This window comes from Dasypus novemcinctus, chromosome 15, assembly GCF_030445035.2.
Source record: "Dasypus novemcinctus isolate mDasNov1 chromosome 15, mDasNov1.1.hap2, whole genome shotgun sequence".
Taxonomy (NCBI): Eukaryota; Metazoa; Chordata; class Mammalia; order Cingulata; family Dasypodidae; genus Dasypus; species Dasypus novemcinctus.
In genome coordinates this window covers 99,942,260-99,968,358 of record NC_080687.1, presented here as the reverse complement: position 1 = coordinate 99,968,358, position 26,099 = coordinate 99,942,260, and the positions used below count along the sequence as shown (strand labels likewise).

At 40.4% G+C, this 26,099-nt stretch overlaps 1 long non-coding RNA gene across 1 annotated transcript in view; it reads right to left on the bottom strand.

Moving 5' to 3' along the window:
* Nucleotides 1–4,136: 4,136 nt before the first annotated feature.
* Nucleotides 4,137–26,099, bottom strand: part of LOC139436545 (uncharacterized) — a 33,872-nt gene continuing 11,909 nt past the window's right edge. Inside the window, exons 2-4 of the long non-coding RNA XR_011645862.1 lie at nt 9,017–9,156; nt 5,138–5,381; nt 4,137–4,932 (exon numbers count right to left, since the gene is read on the bottom strand). This is a non-coding gene — a long non-coding RNA (uncharacterized lncRNA). The remainder of the gene's footprint in view (nt 4,933–5,137; nt 5,382–9,016; nt 9,157–26,099) is intronic.

Below are 26,099 nucleotides of genomic sequence, written 5' to 3'. Positions count from 1 at the left end.
TTCTGGTACTATAACTAAAGTACAGGATGTTGAACTATGGACCCACATTTCTCAACTAAGAAAGGCCGAGCCAGAGTCCTGAAATTGTTCTAACTCTGGAAACTTGAAGAAACTCAAAACAGTTGCCACAGTGCTTTTTGTATTTTTTTATCTGGCAATAGTGTAAGAGACAAGATGGCAAGAATATTTCTGTTTGTTCAACTGTCTATTTACCTCTCTAGCAGCTGGGCCAGGGCCTAACTCATTTTGTGATGCTGAGATTTGAGAGTAACTACTTCATATCATTTCTTTTCCCCACTGCAATTCAGATCTTAAAGTAAGACAAAATGACAGTTCAGCAGATATCTGAATTTTTTAATTTCACAGGTTTTGGAGCACCTAGTTTTGTTGTGTGCAAAGAGGCCCTTAACATCGTACCCCATCAACAAGCAGGTGTGACCTTATCATGCATCACGTAGCCCTAACTGAGCAGCCTCTTTCTCTTAACAATATGAGTTTGTGATGCATCCATGTCCTTCTCTGGCAGGATAACACTTTCCTTTTTACTGCTGAGTAACTATATGGGCGTAGTTGTACCACAGTTTGGTTATCCATTCACCTAGTGAAGGATATCTTGGTTTCTCCAACTTGTAGTTATTATAACTAAAAGTTGCTATAAATATATCAGTGCTGGATTTTTGTGTGTGTGGACATTAGTTGTCAAACAAACTTGAGTACATGCCTAGGAGTGTGATTAATGAGTCACATGCTGAGATAAGTTGACCTTAGTGAGCTATGCTAAAATGTCTTCCAAAGTGGCTGTACCATTTGCATTCCCTCCAGGAAGGAATGCGAGTTCCTGTTGTCCCACATCATTGCTAGCAGTTGGATTGTCTGTTCTTTGGCTGTTAGCCATTCCAGTGGGTGGGTAGTATCTCTCGTTATTGTTTTAAGTTACTTTTCAGTAATGACAAATGATAAGTGTCTTTATGTGTGCTTATTTGTCAATTGTATACCTAATTTACTGAGGGGTCTGTTCAGCCATTTTCCAATTTCTTAGTTGTGTGGTTTGTTTTCTTTTTATTGAGCTATGTAGGGCTTTTGTATATTTTGGTACAAAATATATGTAACTTACAAAACTTACTCCCAGTGCAGGATTGAGGTCTTTCATTCAATTAGCAGTGTCTTCTACAAAGTAGAACTTTTAACTTTTCAAATGAAGTCCCATTACCATTTTTTCTTTTCATGACCCTTTAGATGTTGCATTTAAAAACTCATCAGCAAGCACGAGGTCATTCTTCTGTTGGAAACACTTTTTTAAAAAAATCATTTTGCTTCTTAAACATTCACATATAAACTATTTTAGGAGAATTTGTGTGTAAGCTATAAAGTTTATGTCTTTATTTATTTTCATATGGCCATCCAGTTGTTCCATTTCCATATTTTGAAAGGATTATGTTCACTTGAACATATTTTAATGGATCTACATATGAACTCTCTTTTTTCCCCATTTTTCTGTGTACCAACATCAAACTCTATCAATTTTTGTAGATTTATAATAAGAATTGGAACCAGGCAGTATGGGCTGCTCAGTTTTGTTCTTCTTAAGCATTTTGCATGCTCTTCTAGGAGTAGAAAAGGTTCATAAATATATACAAAATATCTTTCTATGATTTTCTATAAGACCTTAAAAATATTGACTCTACCCACCATGAAACAGGAATATTTCTCCGTTTATTTAACTTTTTACTACTTGCAAGTTTTTAATAGGCTATGAGAGAGAAATACGTACTTATTTTCTTAGGTTTGAGCAAAGGAATTTATTATGTGTTTTTACAACTATAAAAGCATTTGTTTTTTATTTCATTGTTCACTGCAGGGGAGGAGAAATCAATTGATTTTTGTATACTTACCTTGTACTTTGCTTCTTGTTATCTCCATGCAGTCTCATCAAGGCACTGGATAGTTAGCTCCATTTCCTTCTTCCAAACTTATAGCAGTGAATAAATAAAATTTTAATTTCTGTGATTCTGTTGGTAGCCTGAAGGGGGCGCGTGTGCACAGCTGAACAGTGAGCTCAAGCAGTTCCTCTCCTGCACCCTGGCTGCCAGGAGAGGTGCCTGAGGACCTTTTTTTTTTTTTTAAATTATCTTATTTTAAAGTTAAGAGACCACACAAAACATTACATTAAAAAACATAAGAGGTTCCCATATACCCCACTCCTCACTCCCCGACCCCATCAATTTTTTAATTGTTTTTTTGAAGATACTTAGATGATAAAAAAGTTATGTTTAAAAAGTATGAGTTTCCCCTGTACCCCATCTCCCTCACCCCACTCCTCCCACCCCGACAACCTCTTTCATCAAGTGACACCCTCATTGCATTTGGTGAATACAGTTTGGAGCACTGCTGCCCCACGTGGATAATGGTTTACACTGTAGTTTACACTCTCCCCAGTCCATTCAGTGGGTTATGGCAGGACATACAATGTCCGGCATCTGTCCCTGCAATACCATTTAGGACAACTGAGCCATCATTTTGACCCGACTGAACCTCAGGCCCAGTGGAGAAGGCCTCCCTGTGGCCCTGAGGCCTGGTTGCCCTGTCCCATGTGGACAAGCGCTTCATTCTGCAGGACTGTCCTGGGAAGCTCCGGGGGCCATGGGACAACTCTTGCCCTGTCTGTAGCGAGTCAGAAGCTTCATCCATAAGTTTTCATTCAGGTTAATTCCTAAAATGGCTTCCCAGGTCCCCCTCCTTGAATGTGTCTCATCAATGGTTTGTAGTTTTCAGGTAACAAATCTTGTACCTCCTTGGTTAAATATCTTCCTAAGTAGTTTATTCTTTCTGATGCTCCTGTAAAAGAAATTGCATTATAACTTTCTTTTCAGATTGTTTGCTTCTATGTTATAGAAATGCAACAGACTTTTGTGCAACTTTCTGGCATTATTAGCTGTAAGAGTATTTGTGAGTCCTAGAGGGATTTTTATATATAAATCCTGTCCTTTCTAAACAGAGATAGTTTTGTTCTTCCTTTCCAATGTGGATGCCTTTACCTCCTTTTTCTTGCCTGATGCTCTGGCTAGGACATCCTGGACAGTGAGGAATAGCAGGGGCAAAAGCAGCATCATGGATTGGGCCTTGATGTTATTGCCCAAGCGCACAGTCTTTCACCATCGAGAATGACGCTAGTTATGTAGTCCTTGTTTTGCTGCACTGTTTCTTTGTATTTCATTATGAAAAGGTATTGGATTGTGTCAAATGATTTATCTGCAGCAAATGGCATGGCCACAGTATTCTTTTTTTAAATTTTCCTTCTCCCTCCCCCAACCCTGCTGTTTTTGCTGTCCGTGTCCTTTTGCTGTGTGATGTTCTGTGCTTATTTCTCTTTATGTCTTCTCTTTCTTCTTCTCTAGGATTCCCATCCTGGGGACCTCTGCTGAGGAGAGAGGTTCCCTGTGACATGCATGACCTCAGTTCCTGGTTTCTGTTGTGTCTTGCCTTGTCTCTCCCCTTGTTTCTCTTTTGCTGTGTCAGCATCTTGCTTCATGTCTTCCTTGCATAGGAATTGGCTTGCTGCCTGGGGACTTGATGCTCCACACGGGCACTCAGCTCAGCGCGTGGATACTTGGCTCACCGCGTGGACACTGGCTCGCTGCACAGGCATGCTTTTTTTCTTTGACCTGGAGGCCCCAAGGATGGAACCCAGGCCCTCCCATATGGCAGGTAGAAGCTCAATCACTTGAGCCACATCCACTTCCCCACAGTATTCATTTCTTGTTGAATTCATGTTGCTTGTTACTTTGTATCTTAATAACATTTTATTTTTAAAGATATTTTCTTAGAGAAGTTTAAGGTTTTCAGGAAAATCACACTGAATTACAGAGTTCCATATAACCTTCTCACAGGCAGTTTTCTGTGTTATTCTTTGCTTTAATGCTGTGTTTTTGTTATAACTGATGGAACAATGTTACTAGAACTATACTGTTACGTGTAGTCCATGGTTTGCTTTAGGGTTCTGTTTGTGTTGTGCAGTTCTATGTTTGAAATTTTTATTGTGGAAAGATACATACAACCTAATATTTCCCATTTATTGTTTTTCAAATATACAGTTCAGTGATGTTCATTTGCATGCACAGTATTGTCACTGCCATCCCCTACCAGATTTTCCTGTCACCCCATAGAAACTGCACCCACTAGACCAGGACTCCAGTCCCTGCACCCCCAGTCAAATGCCAGTTCACAGGAGCACTGATGCCCATGAAAGGAGGCCCCGCTGGAGCCGTGAAGGTGCCCAAGTGTCTGCCCTGGGTCCACCCAACCAGGCCAACATTCGGAGTCGGGGGTCAGGATCCAGGAGGAGGCAGCCTAAGGACTCCTACTCCAGAGGGAGCTGAGCGTGCACAGTCCTGCCCCCGCAGCCCACGTGCCAGCGATCAGGCTTCCCCGGTCCTGTCCCTCCCCGTGGGAAGCCTCGTTCATTGTACATTTCCCCCACGTGGTGCTGATGGGCTCCAGAGCCCACCATGAAGACTGCGGGTTCCTAAGCGGAGGTGAAAAGAAACCTCAGCGTGGGAAGCAGACAGATTCCCTCTTTCTCCAAACAGAAAGAAGGCACTGCCATGCGTCAGGACACGGTCCTTGAACATGGGGTTTTAGAGACACCCACTGTTCACAGGTGGTTGCTGTGCCCGGTGAACGCCCTCACCCCTCACCCGGGGGTTCTGATGGGCTGTCTTGCTCCTCGCCCAGTTTGATGGTAGTGAAATGCACCTCGCTCTGCTGCAGGGGACTCGTGTGTGTCCTCCAGCACCAGAGAAGGACAGATGGCCCTTGAACTTGCCACACGTTAAAAAACTGATGACCCTCAGATTTGATTGAAGGAGGAAAGAGTCTGTATCTCACTTTAATTAACACAGGAAATGAAGAACCAAACTGCAACTCCAGGCTGTCCTAGAAATAGAAATTTAATGTAATATTCTGGTCAAGAAAACTCATCATGTCCCTACCCACGTGGTTAGTATTTCTTTTGACTTTTATACAGAAATCAGTGGCCCTCCCACTTCTCCCCCAAATCCTCCATCCCCACTAGTTCCTGTGTCTTCTCTCCTAAATCCCAGGAAGCAGTGTCCTTGGTGCTTGCAGGGCCTGAGCTTACCGATAGGTCCGTGCTGGGCCCTGCTCCCTCACTGGAAGAGAGTCTCCCTCTGGTCTCTCCAGGGAGGGCTTGGTTTAGAGGGGGCCAACCCCCCTCAGTCTCGAGCTCTTGAGCAGCTGCTGGAGCTGCCTCTGAAATTTGAGGTTCCTCAACCCAGAAGCTGCCCCTGGAGCTGGAGCTGGTGGCAGCAGTGGTGCAGCAGGGAAGTCCAGCTCCAGATCTGGCTGTAAGTCTGGCTCTGGAGCTGGAAGAGGAGAAACATTCACCCCCACAGCGGCCATCCCTCTGCCTTTCGAAGCACAGAACACCCCACAGCCTTAAGCAACCCAAACACCCCCAGGAAGGGCCCCAAGCTGCAGCCCCTGGAGGCGTGGTCGGAGCTCCCTCTCTTTTAGCTTCTGGACAACAGCAGCTTCTGAGGCTCTTCCTGTGTCCTGCCCCCCAGTCTCCCCATCCCCTGCCCAGCTCCCTCGTGCTGTGTTATTCTGACAACCGTGTGTGGGTGTCCTCGCCCACTGATGATAATCTCCTGATGGGGGGGAGAAAGCCTTGCTCAGCCCTAGTGCAGCTGAGTCCCCTGCCTGGACTGGTGAGTGGGCCGCTCCCCACACCTCCCTTTTGGGACCATGATCGTGGGGTGGAGAAGACTGGGTGGGCAAACAGAGCTGGGAATGGGCTGTGGGGGGATGGGCTCTCAAGGGCTGGCCCTGAGACCCCTTTCTCCCCTTCTCCCCAGTGTGCCAGGGCCCCATCCAGAGCCCTCCTCCCCACCTGTCCTGCAGGGGCAAGGCCCAGAGCCCCACCCTGGAGGGAGGGGTTTTCCCAGCCCTCCTGAGCACATCCCCCAGTGCACCCCAACTTCCTTTCATGCTGTTGTGGCGATTGCTGTGTACGAGGCCTTTGCATTTATAAGCTTACTGGTGGCTACTTGATTCTTTTAAGCTGTTATTTTAAGTGGATATTTCTTTCTTGACTGGTACCTCAGATTGCACATTTTTAGTGTACAAAATCTACTGATTTTTATGTTTTGCTCTTCTATCCTGTCGCTGTACTAAACTTGCTTACAAGCTTTTAACAGCTTTCTTGCAGTTTTTTTTTCCAGCTTTGTACATACAGTATCATGTCATCAGCAAATAGTGAAAGCTTTATTTCTTTTCCAATTTGGATGGCTTTTATTTCTTTTTCTTGGCTAAATGCTTGCAAGTACTTCTAATAAAAATGTTAAATGAGAGCAGTGACAGTGGGTGTCCTAGTTTTGTTCCAGATCTTAGAGGAAAAGTCTTTTTCATTTCACCTTTGAGTATGATGTTAATTGTGGGTTTTTCGTATACAGCCTTCATCATATCTAAGAAGTTTCCTTCTATTCCTATAGTTCCAAGTGTTTTTTATCCAAAAAGGATGGTGTGCCTTGTTGAATGCCTTTTCTGTGACAATACAGATGAACATGTAGTTTTTTCTATGGATCTGTTACTGTGGTCTATTAATTAGATTAATTTTCTTATGTTAAACCACCCTTCCATACTAGGGATAAATTCGACTTGATCATGGGAAGCGGAAGTGGCTCAAGTGATAGAGTTTCCAGCTACTATAAGGGAGGATGTGGGGCAGATCCCTGGGGCCTCCTGGTAGAAGGAAGTGAAAGCATGCCCACGTGGCAAGCCAGTGCCAGAGCAAGTGCCTGCATGGTGAGCCAGTGCCCACAGGAGTGCCCACGTGGTGAGCCAGTGCCCTGCACACGTGAGTCATGCAGCAAGATGATGATGGATCGAAAGAGAGACAAGGGGAGAGTCAAGGAGAAACACAACACAAACCAGGAACTGAGGTGGTGCAATTGACAGGGAACCCCCCTACCCATCAGAGGTCTCCAGGATAGAATCCTAGAGGAGAAAGACAAGAAGAGAAGAGAAGACAACAGAGACAGCAAAAAACAAACAATACAAAGAAACAAATGAAAAACCCAGCGGGGTGAGAGAAGGGGAAGGGGGAAAACAAGTAAATAAATAAACCAACCTTTTTAAAAATCCACTTGATCATGGCGTGTAGTTTGATGTGTTGTTGAATAGGATTATTAATGTCTTTTTGAGGATTTTAGTTCATTAGAGAGATTGATCTGTAGTTGTCTTTCCTTGTGGTGTCTTTATGTTGCTTTGGTATTAGAGTAATTTTGGCATCAAAGAATGAGCTAGGTAATGTTCCTCCACTTCAAGTTTTGGGAAGGGTTTAAGCAGAGTAAGTTTTAGATTTTCCTGGAATGATGGTAGAATTCACCCAGGAAGTCACTGGTGCTGGGCTTTTCTGATTTGGGGTGATTTTTTAATGACTAATTCAATTTTGGTGTCTTGGTTTCTTCTATTTACTCTTTCATCAGTGTAGGATGCTTGTGTGTTTCTAGAAATTTGTCCATTTCATCTAAGTTATCCATCTTATTGGCATACAGTTTTTCAAAGTATCCTCTTTAATGATACTCTTTAATTCTGTGAGATCAGTGGTGATAGTCCCTTTCTTAGTTTTTATTTTATTTATTTGCATCCTCTCTCATTTTTCTTTGGTTCATCTAGAATATCAAGTTTATTAATCTTCTCAAAGAACCAGCTTTGGGTTAATTTTTCTAGTGCTGTTTTTTTTTTCTTTTTGCTATTAATTCTCAATTTCATTTTGTTCTGCTCTAATCTTTGTTATTCCCTACTTTCTTCCTCCTTTGGGATGTTTCTTCTTTCTCTAGTTCATATAAATATTTTAAGATGTAAATATGCAATTGGTTCCTATAAAGGAAAACCTATCACTAAAACAAGAATCCAGAAACTTTAATGTGGACCAGTTCCCAGCGATAGCGACATTGTCTGCAGCGTTAGGCTAACACCTGCGCCTGGAACTCTGTAGGGCTCATGCACATCATTACCCGAGGGGCTCCTGCTGCTTGCTGAGGCAGCTTGTGGCAGTTGTGCACAGCTCCAATTGCTCATATCATTAATAATGTGAGGCTGATAATCATATTGTGGCTACTTTTAAAAATTAATTACTTGATTTTGCATGAATTTTTTTTCTTCCATCACATGTCAAAAACCATTTTTTTAGCTTTATTAGAGAAGGTGTGTGTTTACAGACCAATCTTGCATGAAATAGAGGATTCCCATATACCACCCTATTGTTAACAGCTTGCATTGATATGCAGCATTTGTTGTAGCTGATGAAAACAGATTTATAATTAGTCCCCATGTATAACATCATACGGATTTACCCCAAATGCAACTTCCATTGGTATATGCCCATTCCTCTTTTCCAATTTCCTGCTCCCCAAAACCCTCTACCACCTGCCTACCTTTCATGTAACATGGATATCCATTCTGCATCTCAGAGAAGGTTTAAATCACAGCAGCCTGAGGCAGGAACTCCATGCGGTATGAGGGTGGCTCTAGGCATTGGGGCACCAGCCTCAGAGGTGGCAGAACTCAGCACAAGGGAAGGACAGATCCAGGATCTACGCGATCCTTTCCTTTCTGCCCAGGGCACCTCTGTTCCCTCTCCATGTATTCCAAGGAGCTTTCTCTCTTCCTTGCCCACTCCAGTGGTCTCACACACACATTCTCATAGTTTTTTAAAGGCTTGGAGCTCCTGGTAATTACCGGCCACAAATGGACTAGGAGCAACAAGTCTCCCTCTGAGGGTCTGTTCCTCCTACTTCAATTTAGGCTCAAAAAAGGGAAGGAAAGTTAGACCCAGAAGCCCACAGTGGCAAGACTTTGTAGGCACTTTCAAGGAAACTCTGAAATGCCATGGATGCTTCTGGGAGTGAACTCTGCAGACCTCAATCTCTCTCGCTCTCTGTATACATGTATACATGTATACATGTATGAGCTTATGTTAATAAACACACCTCACCTTTAATTGCTGTCTTCTATAGAGGACGCTGAAGAGACTCTCAATTGATTCAGGTCAGCACTAAGCGATGAAAAATGTACATGGTAACATCAGGTGATCTCATAGATTGTTTTTTTTTGGCTCAAGTAGTTACAAATACTCTATAGTTAATAAACAGAATGAAACATGAAAATTTCATGAAAAGATTGTTTCCTCAGATACTAGTTTTCATTTTCCTGGAGAAATCAGGCTATATTTTGGTTGTAAGGAATTTCTTCTTTCTGTCCAAAACCCTAATGAGTGAATATTTAAAAATACTTCTGAAGGTGGAGTGGGTACCACCATCCCAGAATCCTCAGGTTTGGGGAATAAACTAGGGATGAAAGTAGACTTTCTAGTATTCTCAGACAGACTTAGTGTGATTCTAGCAGTGGAAGAAGCATCACTGAGGTGGAGGTAGTGGCCACTGGAGATTCTCAGGGTAAAGGGAGGGAAAAACAGGCGTAATATGGGGGCATTTGTAGTACTTGAGAAATTTCCTGTATGACACAGTACAACAGATACAGGTCGTTACATATCTTGCCGTAACTACAGAACTGATTGGGAGAGTGTGTAGACTGCAATGCACACTTTAATCCATGCTTAGTGGCAATGCTCCAAAATGTGTTTATCAAATTGCAATGAATGCGCCACACTAATGAAAGATGTTGCTAAAATGTGGGAAAATGTGAAAGGTGTGGGGAGCAGGACATGTTGGAATTCCCTATACATTCCCTGTAACACTTAGGTAGTCTAAGTATCTTTTAAAAAATAAAAATTAAAAAAAGGAAAGGAAAGAAATAAATGCATAGTAAATTCAAACTGAAATAAAATAAAAAGTTCTTTATGACTGAATTTCAGTCCCCCAGGCAATAGCACTAGAAGGCAAACTTTGTTTTAAATTCACTTCACTCTGTAGGAATGCAACCTTTTTTTGGAAACTTGATTTAATCTGGTTTTAAATTACCTTGGAACATTCTTAAACTTTTATTTATAAAATACAAAATGTGTCTCTATAATTCCACCCTGATATATACATATATAACATGGAGGCTCTCAGAGGTAACTCTTAGGCACTCTGGAGCTCTAGGCCTACTTGAAATTTCAAGTAAACAGGCTCACAAGCACAGTCATCAGTATCAAGGGCTCATCATTGGGCCATCCTTCTTCACTTGCCTTTGCCCTTGCACTTGGAGGACTGTTGCTGTTCCACTGGGGAATGCGACAGAGCTCCCCCAGCTGGGAACTCAGCACTCCCTCGGTTGTCAAGTGGAATTTTACCTACTATGACAATACCCAACGAATACCCAAACATATTTATATATATGCCCTGGAGAGCTCCCTCCCACCGATGCATCCCCCATTGATGACACACCACATCAGTGCTCCTCCCCTGCCATAGTTGAATCCCTCTGTGATCCAAAACTTTAAAAAAAATGAAGCCTAATATATTGCCAAATTCAATTAGTAGGAAAATGAATAGTAATGACAGGTTTAAAGATTAGAAGTAGAATACATAATAATTTAAAAAAAAAACAAAAATAAGGTAAAAAATAAATTTTTCTAATGAAGCATTTTACCTGTCATAGAAGCATAATGGATCTCAAATTAAATATTGGAATTTTGGTAAGATTACCTTGGACTAGTCAAGCAGCACACTTATCTCAGAAAAACAATGGAGAAAGAGCTAAAAGGACCCACTTTTGGGGTCATCAGACCAGGAAAATGCTACACAACTCCCAGGAGTGAGGGACAGAGAGATAAAAACCTGAAAGAACAAATATGAACTATCAAAAAACCCCTGACCACAGTGAGAAGGACTCCCCCCTCCATCCTCTGAGGTCCCAAGCTAGGGTGAAACCCATGGCTCGCTGTTGCTAAGAGGAGATCAGACATCTTCCTCTCTGTCAGCTGTTCCAAGAGAAAAGTGAAGGAGTGTCAGGGGGCTTTACTTCAACTACTTCAGCCAGTAGACCTCACTCTGAATCTCGGCTCTGGCCAGACCAAAACACAGGAAAACAGGAATTGAAACACCTCCATGGAAAGGTGTTCTGAGAAGCACCATCTGCTGGCTAGTCTGGAAATTCCAAATTGAAAAACTGCTTTTGCTTCTCACTGTACCTGAACTCCTGGGAAAAAATCTGTGCCCCATTAGTCAGTCCCTGGACCAATTCTGATAATGTAAGCTGGGAAATTTTAAATGTTAAGAAGCAGTTGAACCAAATATCAAAGAATATCTGAAAAAAACAATAGAGAAGAAAGAGAAATTGGCAGTCAGAATAAATTCAGCAGATATTTAGATGCCTAGATATCAGCAAAAAATTACGAGCCATACCAGGAGATGGGAAGAGATGGCTCAGCCAAAGGAACAAACCAAATATCCTGAAGAGATACAGGATTTAAGACAATTAATCAATGATAATCACACAACTCACTTAACTCAATTCAAAGAATTGAAAGAAAACATGACTATAGAGATAAAGTATATTAAGAAGATACTGGGAAAGCATAAAGAGCAATTTGAAGGAAAGGTAATGGACCTTATGGGAATGAAAGACATGCTGGATGAGATATAAAATAAATCAGAGGCACAGAAGGGCAGATTTGAATTATTCGAAGACTGAGTTACTGATTTCAAAGACAGAACATCTGAACTAGAAAAGACAGGAGAAAAGACAGAGGAGAGAATGGAAAAAAAATGGAACAGGGTCTCAGGGAATTGAATGACAACATGAAATGCACAAACATGCATTATCAGTGTCCTAGAAGGAAAAGAGAATAGAAAGAGGGCAGAAAAAATTTTGAGAAAATAATGACTGAAAATGTCCCTACCCTTATGGAAGACATATATATACACAAAGGACAATGCACAGAATAAACTGAATAAACCTATACTGAGAAATGTACTATTCAGAATGACAAATATCAGAGATAAATAGGCAATTCTGAAAGCTGCAAGAGAAAAGCAAAGCATCATAGACAAGGGAACCTCAAAAAGATTAACTGCCTAACTCTCATCGAAACCATGAAGGTAAGTAACTGGTATTATGTATTTACAGTATTGAACTAGAAAAACTGCCAACCAAGAATTCTGTATCTGGAAAAACTGCCCTTCAAAAATGAGAGTTCAAAGCCTTCACTTGAAAAAAAACCCTGATAAAGTATGTTACCAAAAGACAAAATTACAAGAGATAGTAAAGGGAGTGCTGCAGCCTGAAAGTAAAAAAACAAGGGTGAGAGACTTGGAATCATGTGGAAATGAAGATTATTGGGAAGGGTAAATTAAAGTGTAACAAGACAGACAATAGTAAGATTTAACAATGGAAAGTCAAAGGACAAAATCCATGAAGTAAATAATGCCTTTATGGTAATAACATGGACAGTAAATGAGTTGAACTCCCCAATCAAAAGACACAGACTGATAGAATGGCATAAAAAAATATGAGCCATCTGTAGCAGTTTGATCTTATTGATGAATTCCAAAAAGAAATATTGGATTCTGTTTGTAAACTGATCTTTTCCTCTGGGCATATTATATTATATTGGATTCAGAGGTTTACTTGATTAAGTAATTATGTAATCTTTTTGTGCCAGTAGGGTGTTGAATCCTCACACTTTAGTGGGTGGGATCTCACAGATAAAAGGACAGAGGTGAAGGTTTTTGACATTGAAGTTTTAATATTGGAGTTTGATGCTGAAGCCTTAAGCTGGAACCCCAGGAAGAGAGGAACCCTGAACCCAGAGAAGCAAGACCCTGGAAGGTAGAAATGCAAGAAACCTGAACCCTCACAGATATCAGCAGCCTCTTGCTACAACACATGAAAACAGACTTTGGTGTTGGAAGTAACTTATGCTTTATGGCCTGGTGTCTGCAAGCTCCTACCCCAAATAAATACCCTTTATAAAAACCAACCAATTTCTGGTATTTTGCATCAGCACCCCTTTGGCTGACTAACACACCATCTTTTGTTGTCTACAAGAGACTCCCCTCAGACATAAGGACACAACCTGTCTAAAACTAAAGGTTGGAAAAATATATTCAAGACAAACAATAACCAAAAAATAGCTGGAGCAGTGACACTAATATCAGACAAAATAGATTTTTTTACAACGTATTTAAAAAATTTTTTTTAAAAAGAGAGATTACACAAAATGCTACACAATAAAATATCAGGGATTCCCATATGCCTCACTCCCCACAACTCCCACCCTTCCTCATATTGAAATTTCTTTCTTTAGTGTGGTGAATTCATTGCAATTGATGAACACATTTTGGAGCATTGCCACTCAGCATGAATTATAGTTTACATTACATTGTAGTTACACTCTCTCCCACTCAATTCTGTAGATTATGGCAGGATATGTAATGGCCTGTATCTGTCATTTCAAATGTCATTCAGGACAATTCCAAGTCCCCAAAATGCCCCCATATTACATCTCTTTTTCCCTCTCCCTGCTTTTGTCACCTCCAGTGATGAATGTCTTCACATCAATGATATAATTTCTTCCATTGTTAGACTCACAGTAAGTCTATAGTAGAATACCACTAAGTCCACTCTAGTCCATATTTTATTCCCCAATCCCGAGTATTGTGGGATGGTGATGCCCACTCCACCTTTAATTGAGAGGGGGCCTTGATACCATATGCCTAATGGATGGAACTCTCTTGTGTGCAGTTGCAAACTCTCCAGTTCCAGTATGGTGGTTACCCATCCTCCCCTCCTTGTTAGCTGTCCTGGATGAGTCCAATGAACTGCAGAGTAGGTACTGCAACTCTGCTGAGAATTAGGTCCCAGCTGGCACATGGACAAAGATTCAAGTCTCATGGAAGGACACCTACCAACTCCAGCACTAACTATAGGTTCAAATAGAAGGGACAGAAGAAGCATGTGTAGACAAGTCACATCTGAGTCCAACTCTATCATCCTTGGGAGCACAAACTCCAAAGTAGGGCCTACTGGTGAGGCACAAACTCCAGAGATATCTGCCATGACCATAGGACCTGGATGTCTTCAGAGCCCTCAGGAGCCCCACTATTTGGGGTAGTATCTACTTTGGCAGCCTATGAGATACTGCTGAGATGTGCATAAGCATTACCTCTGGGATGACCTCCGACTCACTTTGAAGTCTCTTAGGCATACAAACACATTTGTCCTTACCTTTCCCCCACTTTATTCAAGGTCTTTTTCCAGTTGCATTGTTCATTGGTGCTTGGTAATAATCCCTCAGTGCTAGGGAGGCTCATCCCCAGGAGTCATGTCCCATGCTGTGGGGAAGCCATTGCATTTATATGCTGAGTTTGGCTTTACGAGATGCCATATTTGAGTAACATGGAAGCTGTGAGGAGGTAACTCTTCAGCACCCTATAGCACTAGGCTAAGTTGCAATTTGAAGAGCAAAGGCTCTTAAGCATGATTGTCAATATCAAGGGGCCATCAATGGACCATCCTTCACTAGTCATTGCTCTGCACTTGGGGGATTGTTTCTGTTTCATTAGAGAATGTAGTGGAGTTCCCCAGGATAGGGAATTTAGTATTCTTTTGGCTAGTATATGAATCTCCACCCACTGTGACAATGCCCATGAACACTAGAACACATTTATGTACCTTATATGTATGTCCAGGCGAACTTCCTCCCACATATTCCCTATCACTGACACCCCACAACGATACTCCTCTGCCACAGCTGTAACCCTTCTGCAGTTCAAAACTTCTTCAAAAATGAAGCCAAGAATATAGCAAACCACAATTAATAGGAAAATGAAATAATGATAGGTTTTTAAAAAGAAATAAATTATATAATTCAGAAAAACTAAAATTAAAGTAAACTTTAAAAATTGGGATATTAAAAATTTAATGGAAATATTTTAAATTTTTTTTTAATTTTTTACCTTTCATCACTGTAATACCTGTTGTCCAATATGTACAGTGACATTTTCTTTCATTGCTTCCTCAGGGTCTTACATTTTTTCATTTTGTCTTCAAAGCAGTTTAGGTCACAGTAAAGTTACAAACAGAACACAGGGGATGCCCATATACCCAACATCCTCCTGCTTTTCCCCCTCCTGTATCAATAAACTTTTTATAAGTGGATAGTACATTTGAAACATAGCCACTAACCATGGTCAATGGTTTAGATTATGGTCTACACACTAGACCATACACTTTTATAAAATTTTTAAAAAGATTTTTAAAAAATGTCTCCTCCTCTCTCCATTGTCTGTTCTCTGTGTCCATTTGCTGTGTGTTCTGTGTCTGCTTGTATTTTCATTAGGGCAGCCCTGAGAACTGATCCAGGAACCTTCCAGAGTGGGAGAGATGTGATCATTCTCTTGTGCCACCTTAGCTCCCTAGTCTGCTGCATCTCTTATTATCTCTCCTCTGTGTCTCTTTTTGTTGCATCATTTTGCTGTGCCAGCTCTCTGCATGGTCCAGCACTCCCACACGGTGCAGCACTCCTGTGTGGGGCAGCATTCCTGTGAGGGGCAGTAGTCCATTCAGGCCAGCACTCCATGAGGGCCATCTTGCCACATGGGCCAGCTTGCCTTCACCAAGAGACCCTGGATATCGAACCCTGGACCTCCTATATGACAGATGGGAGGCCAATTGCTTGAGCCACATCCGCTTCCCTAAATTTTTTATGAAACTCAAGATGGCCTCTATCCATCATTCCAAGATCATGCAGAACACTTCCATTGTCCCCTAAATACCCATATCCCATCTACTCTATTCCTCTTTCCCTGTCCCCTTGGGACCCACGGCGACCACCAAGCTTCACACCTTGAAGGACAAGATTCATAGTTACTTGTAACAACACTGAGGGCTTAACATACTGGTCTGTCCACCCCTATTAGGAACCACCCATGCTCTTGAGAGACACCCACCCCTCTGAGAACATATATGGCATCCCCAGGATGGGAGTTCAACTCCTTCTGGCTGATTATGTGGGTCTCTATCCACTGATACAACACACTATGACAAAATGTTCATTCACACATTCTCTAGAAGACTGTCCCAAATGCCCTCCCATGTAATACCCTAAACCAGGAACCCTTCCTTGTCACATTGTCAAAAGAGTTTTCCCAACATTGTAGTTTCAACCACATACCCACCAATCCCCAGTGTTCACCTACATCCTCCCCCAACAATACGCCAGGTCCATCAACCATCCAACCCACCCTTCCCATCGTACCCCCATCAAACTTGTACCACTCAACCCAAAAGGATCACCACACCCATGTCATATCCCTACACTGCACAACTACTCACTTCCACCTTATTGTAGATTTCACCCACATGAGCATTGGTTCACAAACTTATGCTACCGTTCTACTTCATGTAAACCTATCTTCCAGACCCTAGCTCTCCGAGTCTTCTCGATTTGCTTTATTCATATCAGAGAGGTCTTTTAATATTTGTCCTTCAATGCTTGGCTTGCTACACTCAACATAAGGTCCTCAAGATTCATCCATGTTATGCCATGTTATTACTGTATTCCTTCCTACAGCTGAGTAATATTTCATTGTATGTATATACCACATTTTAAAAAAAGATTTATTTAGTTATTTCTCTCCCCTTACCCCCCCCCACACCCTGGTTGTCTGTTCTGTGTTTATTTGCTGCGTCATTTTCTTTGTCCACTTCTGTTGTTGTCAGTGGCATGGGAATCTGTGTTTTTCTTTTTGTTGCATCATCTTGCTGTGTCAGCTCTCCATGTGTGCAGCACCATTTCTGGGCAGGCTGTATTTTCTTTCACTCTGGGTGGCTCTCCTTACGGGGTGTACTCCTTGCATGTGGGGCTCCCCTATGCATCGGACACCCCTGTGTGGCACAACACTCCTTGCTCGCATCAGCACTGTGCATGGGCCAGCTCCACACGGGTCAAGGAGGCCCAGGGTTTGAACCGTGGACCTCCCGTGTTATGCCACATTTTGTTTATCCATTCTTCTGTTGATGCATATTTGGGTTGATTCCAACTTTTGGCAATAGTGAATAATGCCACAATAAACGTTGGTGTCCATATATCAGTTCGTATCCTTACTTTCGATTCTTCTGGGTATATACCCAGCAGTGGAATTGCTGGATCATATGGCAGTTCTATAGTTAGCTTCCTGCAGAACCACCAAACTGTCCCCCACAATGACTGGACCATTCTATATTCCCACCAGCAGAGGATAAGTGTTCCCATTCCTCCACATCCTCTCTAACACTTGTAGTCCTCTGTTTTTTAATGACTGTTAGTCTAAAGGGTATAAGATGATATCTCATTGTAGTTTTGATTTGCATTTCCCTAATAGCTAGTGATGTTAAGCATCTCTTCATGTGCTTTTTGGCTATTTGTATTTCATCTTTGGAGAAGCATTTGTTCAAATCATTTCCCCATTTCTTAAATGGGTTGTTCATCTTTTTATTTTTGAGATATAGGATTTCTTTACATATGCTGGATATTAGATTCCTCTCAGATATACGGTAACCAACTATTTTCTCCCATTGATAGGCTGTCTGTTCATTTTCTTGACAAGCCCCTTTGAGTTTCAAATAATTTTAATTTTTGAGGAATCCCATTTATCTTTTTTTTTTTCAGTGCTTGTGCTTTGGATATGAAGTTCATGAAACCATTTCTTATTACAAGGTCCTGTAAATGATTCCCTACATTATCTTCCAAGGTCTTTATGGTCTTGGCTCTTATATTTAGATCTTTGGTCCATCTTGAATTGATTTTTATATAAGGTGTGGCTTGGTGTCCTTCTCTCATTCTTTTGAATATGGATATCCAGTTCTCCAAGCATCATTTGTTGAAATGGCCATTCTCTTCCAGCTGAGGGGGCTTGGTGGCCTTCTTGAATATCAGATGATACAAGGATCTATTTCAGAACTCTCAATTCAGTTCCATTGATCAGTATGTCTATCCTTGTGCCAATACCATGCAGTTTTCACTGCTATAACTTTGTAGTATCTTTTAAAGTCAGGTAGTCTGATTCCTCCAACTTCATTTTTCTTTTTCAATATGACTTTGGCTATTCAGGACCTCTTGCCCTTCAAAATAAATTTCATAGTTAGTTTTTTCAATTTGGTAAAATACGCTGTGTTGATTGTTATTGGGATTGTGTTAAATCTGTAGATCAGTTTGGGTAGGACAGACTTCTTAATGATGTTTAGACTTCCCGTCCATGAATAGGAAATATTCTGCCATTTATTTAAGTCTTTGATTTCCTTTAACAGTGTTATATAGTTTTCTGTGTATAAATCATTTACATCTTTAATTAAATTTATTCCTAGGTATTTGATTCTTTTAGTTGCTATTTTAAATGGGATTTTTTTTCTTGAATTCCTCCTCAGTTTGCTCCTTATTGGTGTAGAGAAATGCTACCAATTCAATTTTTGTGCATTGATCTATTACCTGTGACTTTACTGAACTCATTTATAAGCTCTAGAAGCTTTGTTGTAGATTTCTCAGGGCTTTCTATGTATAGGATCATGTCATCTGCAAATAGTGAAATTTTTATTTCTTCCTTTCCAATTTGGATGCCTTTTTTTTTTTTTTTTTTTATCATTTCTTGCCTAAGTACTCAAGCAAGTACTTCTAACACAATGTTAAATAGGAGAGGTGATAGTGGGCATCCTTCTCTTGTTCCCAATCTTAGAGGGAAAGCTTTCAGGATTTCACCATTGTATATGTTGTTAGTTGTTGGTTTTTCATATATACCCTTTACCGTGTTAAGTTTCCTCCTATTCCTATCCTTTGCAGCATTTTTATTGGGAAAGGGTGCTATATTTTGTACAATGCTTTTCTGCATCTATAGAGATGATCATGTGATTTTTTTCTTTTGATCTATTTATGTAGTTTATTACATCAATTGATATACTTATGTTGAACCATCCTTGCATATCAGGAATAAAACCCACTTGGTAATGGTGTATAATTCATTTGATGTGCTGTTGAGTATTTTAGCATTGAGGTTCCTTAGAGAGATTGGTGTAGAGTTTTCCTTTCCTGTGGTGTCTTTGTTTGGCTTTGTTATTAGGGTGATGTTGGCATCATAGAATGAGCTAGGCAATGTTCCTTCTACTTCTGTTTCTTGGAAGAGTTTGAACAGGACTGACGTCCAGAATGTTTGGTAGAATTCAACTGTGAGGCCATCTGGTCCTGGGCTCTTCTTAGTTGGGAAATTTTTGATGACTCTGTCACTCTCATTACTTGTGACTGGTCTGTTGAGTTCATCAATTTCTTCTTTCCTCAATGTAGGCTGCCTGTGTGTTTCTGGTAATTTGTCCATTTCCTCTAGATATTCCTTCTTGTTGGAATATAATTTTTCAAAGTATCCTCTTATGACACTCTTTATTTCTGTGGGGTCAGTGGTGATATTCCCTTCCTTGTTTCTTATTTTATGTATTTGCATCTTCTTCTCTTTTTTCTTTATTAGTCCACCTAAGGGTTTGTCAGTTTTATTGATCTTCTCAAAGAACCAGCTTTTGGTTATGTTTATTTTTTCTGGTGCATTTCTTTTACTTCCTATTTCATTTAGTTCTGCTCTAATTTTTGTTATTTCCTTCTTTCTACTTCCTTTGGGGTTAGTTTGTTGTTCTTTTTATAATTCCTCTAGGTGTGCAGTTAGGTCTTTGATTTTAGCTCTACTTTTTTGATACATGCATTTATGGCTATGAATTTCCCTCTCAGTACAGTTTTGCTGTCTCCCATTGGGTTTGATATGATATGTTGTCATTTTCATTCGTTTCAAGGTGGTTACTCATTTCTTTTGTAATTCCCTTCTTGACCCACTGTCTACAAATGTGTCATTTAACTTTCATATCTTAGTGCCTAATCTGGTGCTCTGGCCCTTACTGATTTCCAGCTTCATTCCATTGTGGTCAGAGAAATTTCTTGTATAATTTCAATATACCTGAATTCATTGAGAGTTGTTCTGTGGATCAACATGTGCTCTATCTTGGAGAATGATCCATGTGCACTGGAGAAGAAAGTATTATCCTGCTGTATTTGGGTGCAGTGTTCTTTATATGTCTATTAGGTCCAGATCCTCTAATGCATTATTCAACATCCTTGTATCATTATTGATTCTCTGTCAAGATGTTCTGTCCAATGGTGATAATGGAGTATAAAAGTTCCCTACTATAACAGTAGAGGCATCTATTTCTCCATTTACTTTTTCCAGTGTTTGTCTCATGTATTTTGAGGCACCTGGTTAGGTGCATAAATGTTTATGATTGTTCTTTCTCCTTGAAAGATTACCCCTTTTACTAATATGTAGTGTCCATCTGTGTCTCTTAAAATAGGTTTGCATTTAAAGTCTATTTTGTCCAATATTAGTATAGCTACTCCCAACCTTTTTTTTTTTTTTTTTTTTTTGGTTGTTATTTGCTTGTAAAATTGGTTTCCAGCCATTCACTTTCAGCTTCCTTGAATTCCTGGGTCTAAGGTAGGCTTCTTGTAGGCAGCGTATAGATGGGTCATATTTCCTTATCCATTCTGCCAATCTGTGTCTCTTCACTGGTGATTTTAATCCAATAACACTCTTTCTTATTGCTCTCAAGGAACTACTTACATTAGCCATATTTTCTTTTGTTTTATGTATGTCATATATTGTTTTTCTTTCTTTCTTTTTTCTTTCTTACACTCTCCTCCAACTCTCTCTTTCCTGTTTTTTCCTTTCAACCTACAGCACTCCCTTTAGTATTTCTTGATGGGCAGTTTTCTTATGGGCATACTCTCTTAATTTCTGTTTATCTATGAATATCTTGAATTCTCCATAATTTTTGAATGCTAGTTTTGCTGGGTAGAAAATTCTTGGATGGAGGTTTTTTCTTTTAGCTGCTTAACTGTGTCATAACATTGTCTTCTTGCCTCCATGGTTTCATATGAGAGATAAGCACTTAATCATATCAAGCTTCCCTTGTATGTGATGGTTCTCTCTTCTCTTGCTGCCTTCAGTATTTTCTTTGTCTTGAGCATTGGATAATTTGACAAGTATATGTCTTGGAATAGGCCTGTTGGGATTTACACTGTTTAGGGTATCCTGAGCTTCCTGGACATGTACATCCATCTTCCTCAATAGGGCTGGGAAGTTTTCAGCCATTATTTCCTCCAATACTTCTGCTTCCCCTTTCCTTTCTCTTCTCCCTCTGGGATGCCTATAATGCATATGTTTGAGCATTTTGTGTTGTTATTCAGATCCCTAAGTCACTGCTGGATTTTTTCTATCTTTTCATGTATCTGCTCTACTATATGTTTTGATTTCAGATGTACTGTCTTCCACATTGCTAATTATCTCCTCTGCCTGTTCAAATCTGCTGTTAGGGTTTCCAGTGTATTTTTGATGTCTTGCATTGTGCCTTTCATCACCATCATATCCGTTAATCTTTTTATGTATGTTTACAATTTCTTTAGTATGTCATCTCAGTGTCATCTTAATATCCTTAATCTCTTTCTTCAATTCATTAAGTTGGTTCATGATATTTCCTCAGACATCTCTGATTAGTTGTTCCATGTTTTGCATCTCCTCCTGGTTTTTATTTCATTCAATGGACTGGGCTATGTCTTCCTGTTTCTTAGTATGGCTTATAATTTTTTGTTGGTATTTAGGTATCTCTTTATCTTAATGGTTTTATTCAGTTGATTAGTTTCTCCTTCTACTCTAGGGTTTTATTATTTGCTCTTTTTGTGTGTGTGGTAAATTTTCTCTTTGACAACTTTGTTGCTCCTATTCTATTTCCTTGCTGTTATCTATGTTCCCTTGAAAGGAAAAATAGGGCCAGAAAAGGAAAATAGGTAAGAAGAGAAAAAGGATGATAGTATAAAAATAGTAAAAAGTAGAAGAGGAACTGTATAAGACCTAGGAAAATGAATAATTAACTCATATAAGAAGTGCAGAGGACGGGAAACGGACTTTGGCCCAGTGGTTAGGGCGTCCATCTACCACATGGGAGGTCTGCGGTTCAAGCCCCGGGCCTCCTTGACCCGTGTGGAGCTGGCCCATGTGCAGTGCTGATGCGCGCAAGGAGTGCAGTGCCACACAGGGGTGTCCCCCGCATAGGGGAGCCCCACGCGCAAGGAGTACACCCATAAGGAGAGCCGCCCAGCGCGAAGGAGGGAGCAGCCTGCCGAGGAATGGTGCCGCCCACACTTCCCATGCCGCTGACGACAACAGAAGCGGACAAAGAAACAAGATGCAGCGAAAAGACACAGAAAACAGACAACCGGGGGAGGGGAGGGGAATTAAATAAATAAAAATAAATCTTTAAAAAAAAAAAAAAAAGAAGTGCAGAGGAATAAGAATAATAAAGTAAGGTACGAACAATGAAATGAAAAAGGAAATAGAGAAAAATATCTAGAAGGAACAAAAAGGCCAGAATGATGAGAGGAAAAGAGAAAAGAAAGACAATAAGAAAAAAAGTTGAAAAAAGAAAGAAAACAGTGAATAGAGGAGACAGAAATAAAAACAAGGAAAACCAAAGACTAAACAATGAGAAGTGGAATGTAGGAACAGAAACAGAAGGCGGAAGATAGGAAGATGAAGGAAGGAAAAGAAATTGCATAGGTAGACAAAATTGGTGTACAAAAAAGGAGGGAAACAAAGGATGGGGAAACACAGCAAACAAGAAACCAGACAGCAGCACCTAATTTAAATAAAGAAAACAGGGTAGGAAACAAAGAGGGGAACAACAACAACAACAACAACAACAAAACACTCAAGTGAATAATAAAACAAAAACTTAGGAAAAACAGCCTTCCTTCTTAGGACCCTGAGGAGCTTCTCAGGCTGCCAATGTTCATCAATCAATTACTCTGCAGCTGCCCACCTGCAGGTTTTGAACTGGGTTTTAGTAACTAAACTAAATTAAATGTAAAGAAAGGAACATTTTTTGAGAAAAATAAGAGACCCAAGAGAAGCTAACAAAAAGAAGAAGGGAGGAAGAGATGAGATGTGGAGGCATTTTTGGGAATTGGAGTTGTCCTGGGTAATGCTGCAGGGACAGTTACCAGATGTTGTATGTCCTCCCATGGCCACTGGGTGGAACGTGGGATAGTGTGGGCTATGGTGTGGACCATTGACCATGATGTGCAGCGGTGCTCAGAGATGTATTCACCAAATGCAATGAATGTCTCATGATGATGGAGGAGATTGTTGCTATGGGGGAGGAGGGGGTAAGGGGGGTGGGGGATATATGGGGACCACATATTTTTTGAATGTAATATTAAAAAAATAAATAAAGACAAAAAAATGCTGTTTCTGTGTTCCCTGTCCTAAAGTATCAGCTGGATGTTTGATAACCCAGCTGATCACTACTCTAAGGAAGCCAGGAATAGAACCAGGGACCTTGAATATTCAGAGTGGAGACTCCTCCACTGAGCTAAATTTTCTCATTGGTTCTGTGAGCTAGAGACCTATCCAGTAGCTTTCCCAAGGGCAGTTTTGACTCTTTGCAGTAGGGTAGATTCCTGATAATTAGGAGCCTGTCTGTCCCTGTCCCCTTTCTATTCTTAGTGCTTTCTCTCCCAGGGTAGCAGGAGATGACAGCCTGTGTGATCGGTTTCCCCCTTCATCTCTTCTGGTCAAGTTGAGTTCCCTCCAGAAATTCAAATGGAACCCTGGTATCTGAACTTGCCACAGAGAAAAGACTCTAAACCCTCTTCCAGACCTCCCCCTCCTCCCACGGAACCTTAAATAGGCCCTTAGGAGGTTACTAAGTGCTTCCTACTGCCCACCTCCCTAGGGGAGTTGGGATTTTGATCATTTCCAGCCCAGGACGCATCAAATTGCCTGACTCTGCCCTCTCCAAGCTCAAGTTCCTCTCTCCCAGGTCGGCTAGGTAAATCAGGCTGCCTCAGCAGATCCGTCTCCCCCTTCTTTCCAGGGCCACCTCTTGCCAGTTGGTATGCTCCCTAAAGTTCAAAGGGGGTCCACATAACCAAACCCACAGAAAAGAAACCACTCTCCACCCTTCTCCAGAACCCTCTTCCTCCTGGAGAACACTCCCTCCCGCTTGGTGGCTGGTGGGAGTCAGGCAGTTTGCAGTGGGTTTTTGCCTTGAGGGTGGGGCTTAGCTGCCTGCCATTTACAGACACCAGGGTGAGAAGCTCAGGCTTTTCCCTTGGGCTTCTAATCTCTATACTGTTCCCTCCATTTCAGTGCCCTGAAGCCCCCTGATAGGTGCATTCCTAAAACAGCTCACTCAGGCAGGATCTTGCCCTTTCTCAGCCATTTTTTGCAAGAGAGGTAATGACTGCCCACTTAAGCTGACACCATCTTGCCTCAATCCCCTAAAATAGATTTTAAATGCAAAACTGTTATAAGGGATGAAGAAGGTCATTATATATTTTTAAAAGGGATAATTCACAAAGAAGTAACTATACTAAATATTTAAGCACCTAACCTGAGTGTCCCAAGATACACGAGGCACACATTGGGAAACTTGGAGAAATAATTGTCTATGCAATAATAGTTTGAGACTTCAATACACCACTCTTGGTATTGGATAGAACATCTGGACAGAAGATAAAGAAACAGAGAGCTTGGATAATATGATAAATGAACTAGACCTAACAGGTATCTATAGAGCACTGTACCCCAAAACAGCAGGATATACATTCTTTTCAAGCACTCATGTATTCTTCCCCAAAACAGATGATATGTTGGGTCATAAGACAAGTCTCAATAAATTTAAAAAGACTGAAATTATACAAAACATTTTCTCTGACCATAACAGAATGAAGCTGGAGATCAATAATGGATGGAAAAAGGGAAAATTCATTACTAAATGAGATTAAACAACACATTCTTAAATATTCAGCGGATCACAGAAGAAACTGCAAGACAATTCAGCATATATCTTGAGATGAATAAAAATGAGAACAGAACATATCAAAACTCATGAGACACTGCAAAAGCAGAGCTGAAAAGACAGATACAGGACATTATATATCCTGCCATACATACAGAAGGAGCAGGAGAGAGTGTAAACTACAATGTAAACTATAATCCATGCTGTGTGACAATGCTTCAAATGTGTTCATCAATTGCAATGAATGTACCTCACTAATGAAAGAAGTTGTTAATGTGGGAAAAGTGGGAGGTGTGGGGAGTGGAGCATATGGGAATTCCCTATATTTGTTATGTAAGATTTTATGTAATCTATGTTTCCTCTAATAATAAATAAAAATATATTTTAAAAAGCAGTGCTGAGAGGGAAATTTATAGCCTCCAATAAATACAGTAAAAAAAGAAAACCTAAAAGTAAGCTCTAACTGTACACATGGAGTAACTAAAAAAAGAATAGCAAACTAATCCTAAACAAAGCTAAAGGAAAGAAATAGTAAATATCAGAGCAGATATAAATGAAATCAGGATCAAAGAAACAATAGAACCAACAAAAACAAAAAAAATTTTTTGAGAAGATCAACAAAATCAACAAACCTTTAGCTATCTGACAAAGAAAAAAAGAGAAGATGCAAATTAATAAAGTCACAAAGGGAGGTGGGGCGGACATTACCTCTAATTCCACAAAAATAATGGAGATCATAAGAGGATACTATGAACAACTGTATGCCAAAAAACTAGACAATGAGGATAAGATGGACAAATTCCTAGAAACACATGAACGACCTACACTGACTTTAGAAGAAAGAGAAGACCTCAACAAACCAATCAAAAGTAAAGACACTGAAACAGTCACCAAAAACCTCCCAAAGATGAAAAGCATGGAACTAGATGGCTTTATAAGTGAATTTCACCAGTCATTCAAAGACGATCTGTACAAATCTTGTTCAAGCTCTTTCAAAAAATTGAATAGGAAAGAATGCTACCAAACTCATTCCATGAAGTCAGCATCACCCTAATACCATAAGCAGATAAAGATACTACAAAAAAAAAAAAAAGAAAATCACAGACCAATACCTCTAATGAACATAGATGCAAAAATCTTCAACAAAATACTTGCAAACAATCAAAAAGCACATTAAAATAATTATACACCACGATCAAGTGATTATTATCCCAGGTATGCAATGGTGATTCAACACAAGAAAATCAAGTAGTGTAATAAACCACAGT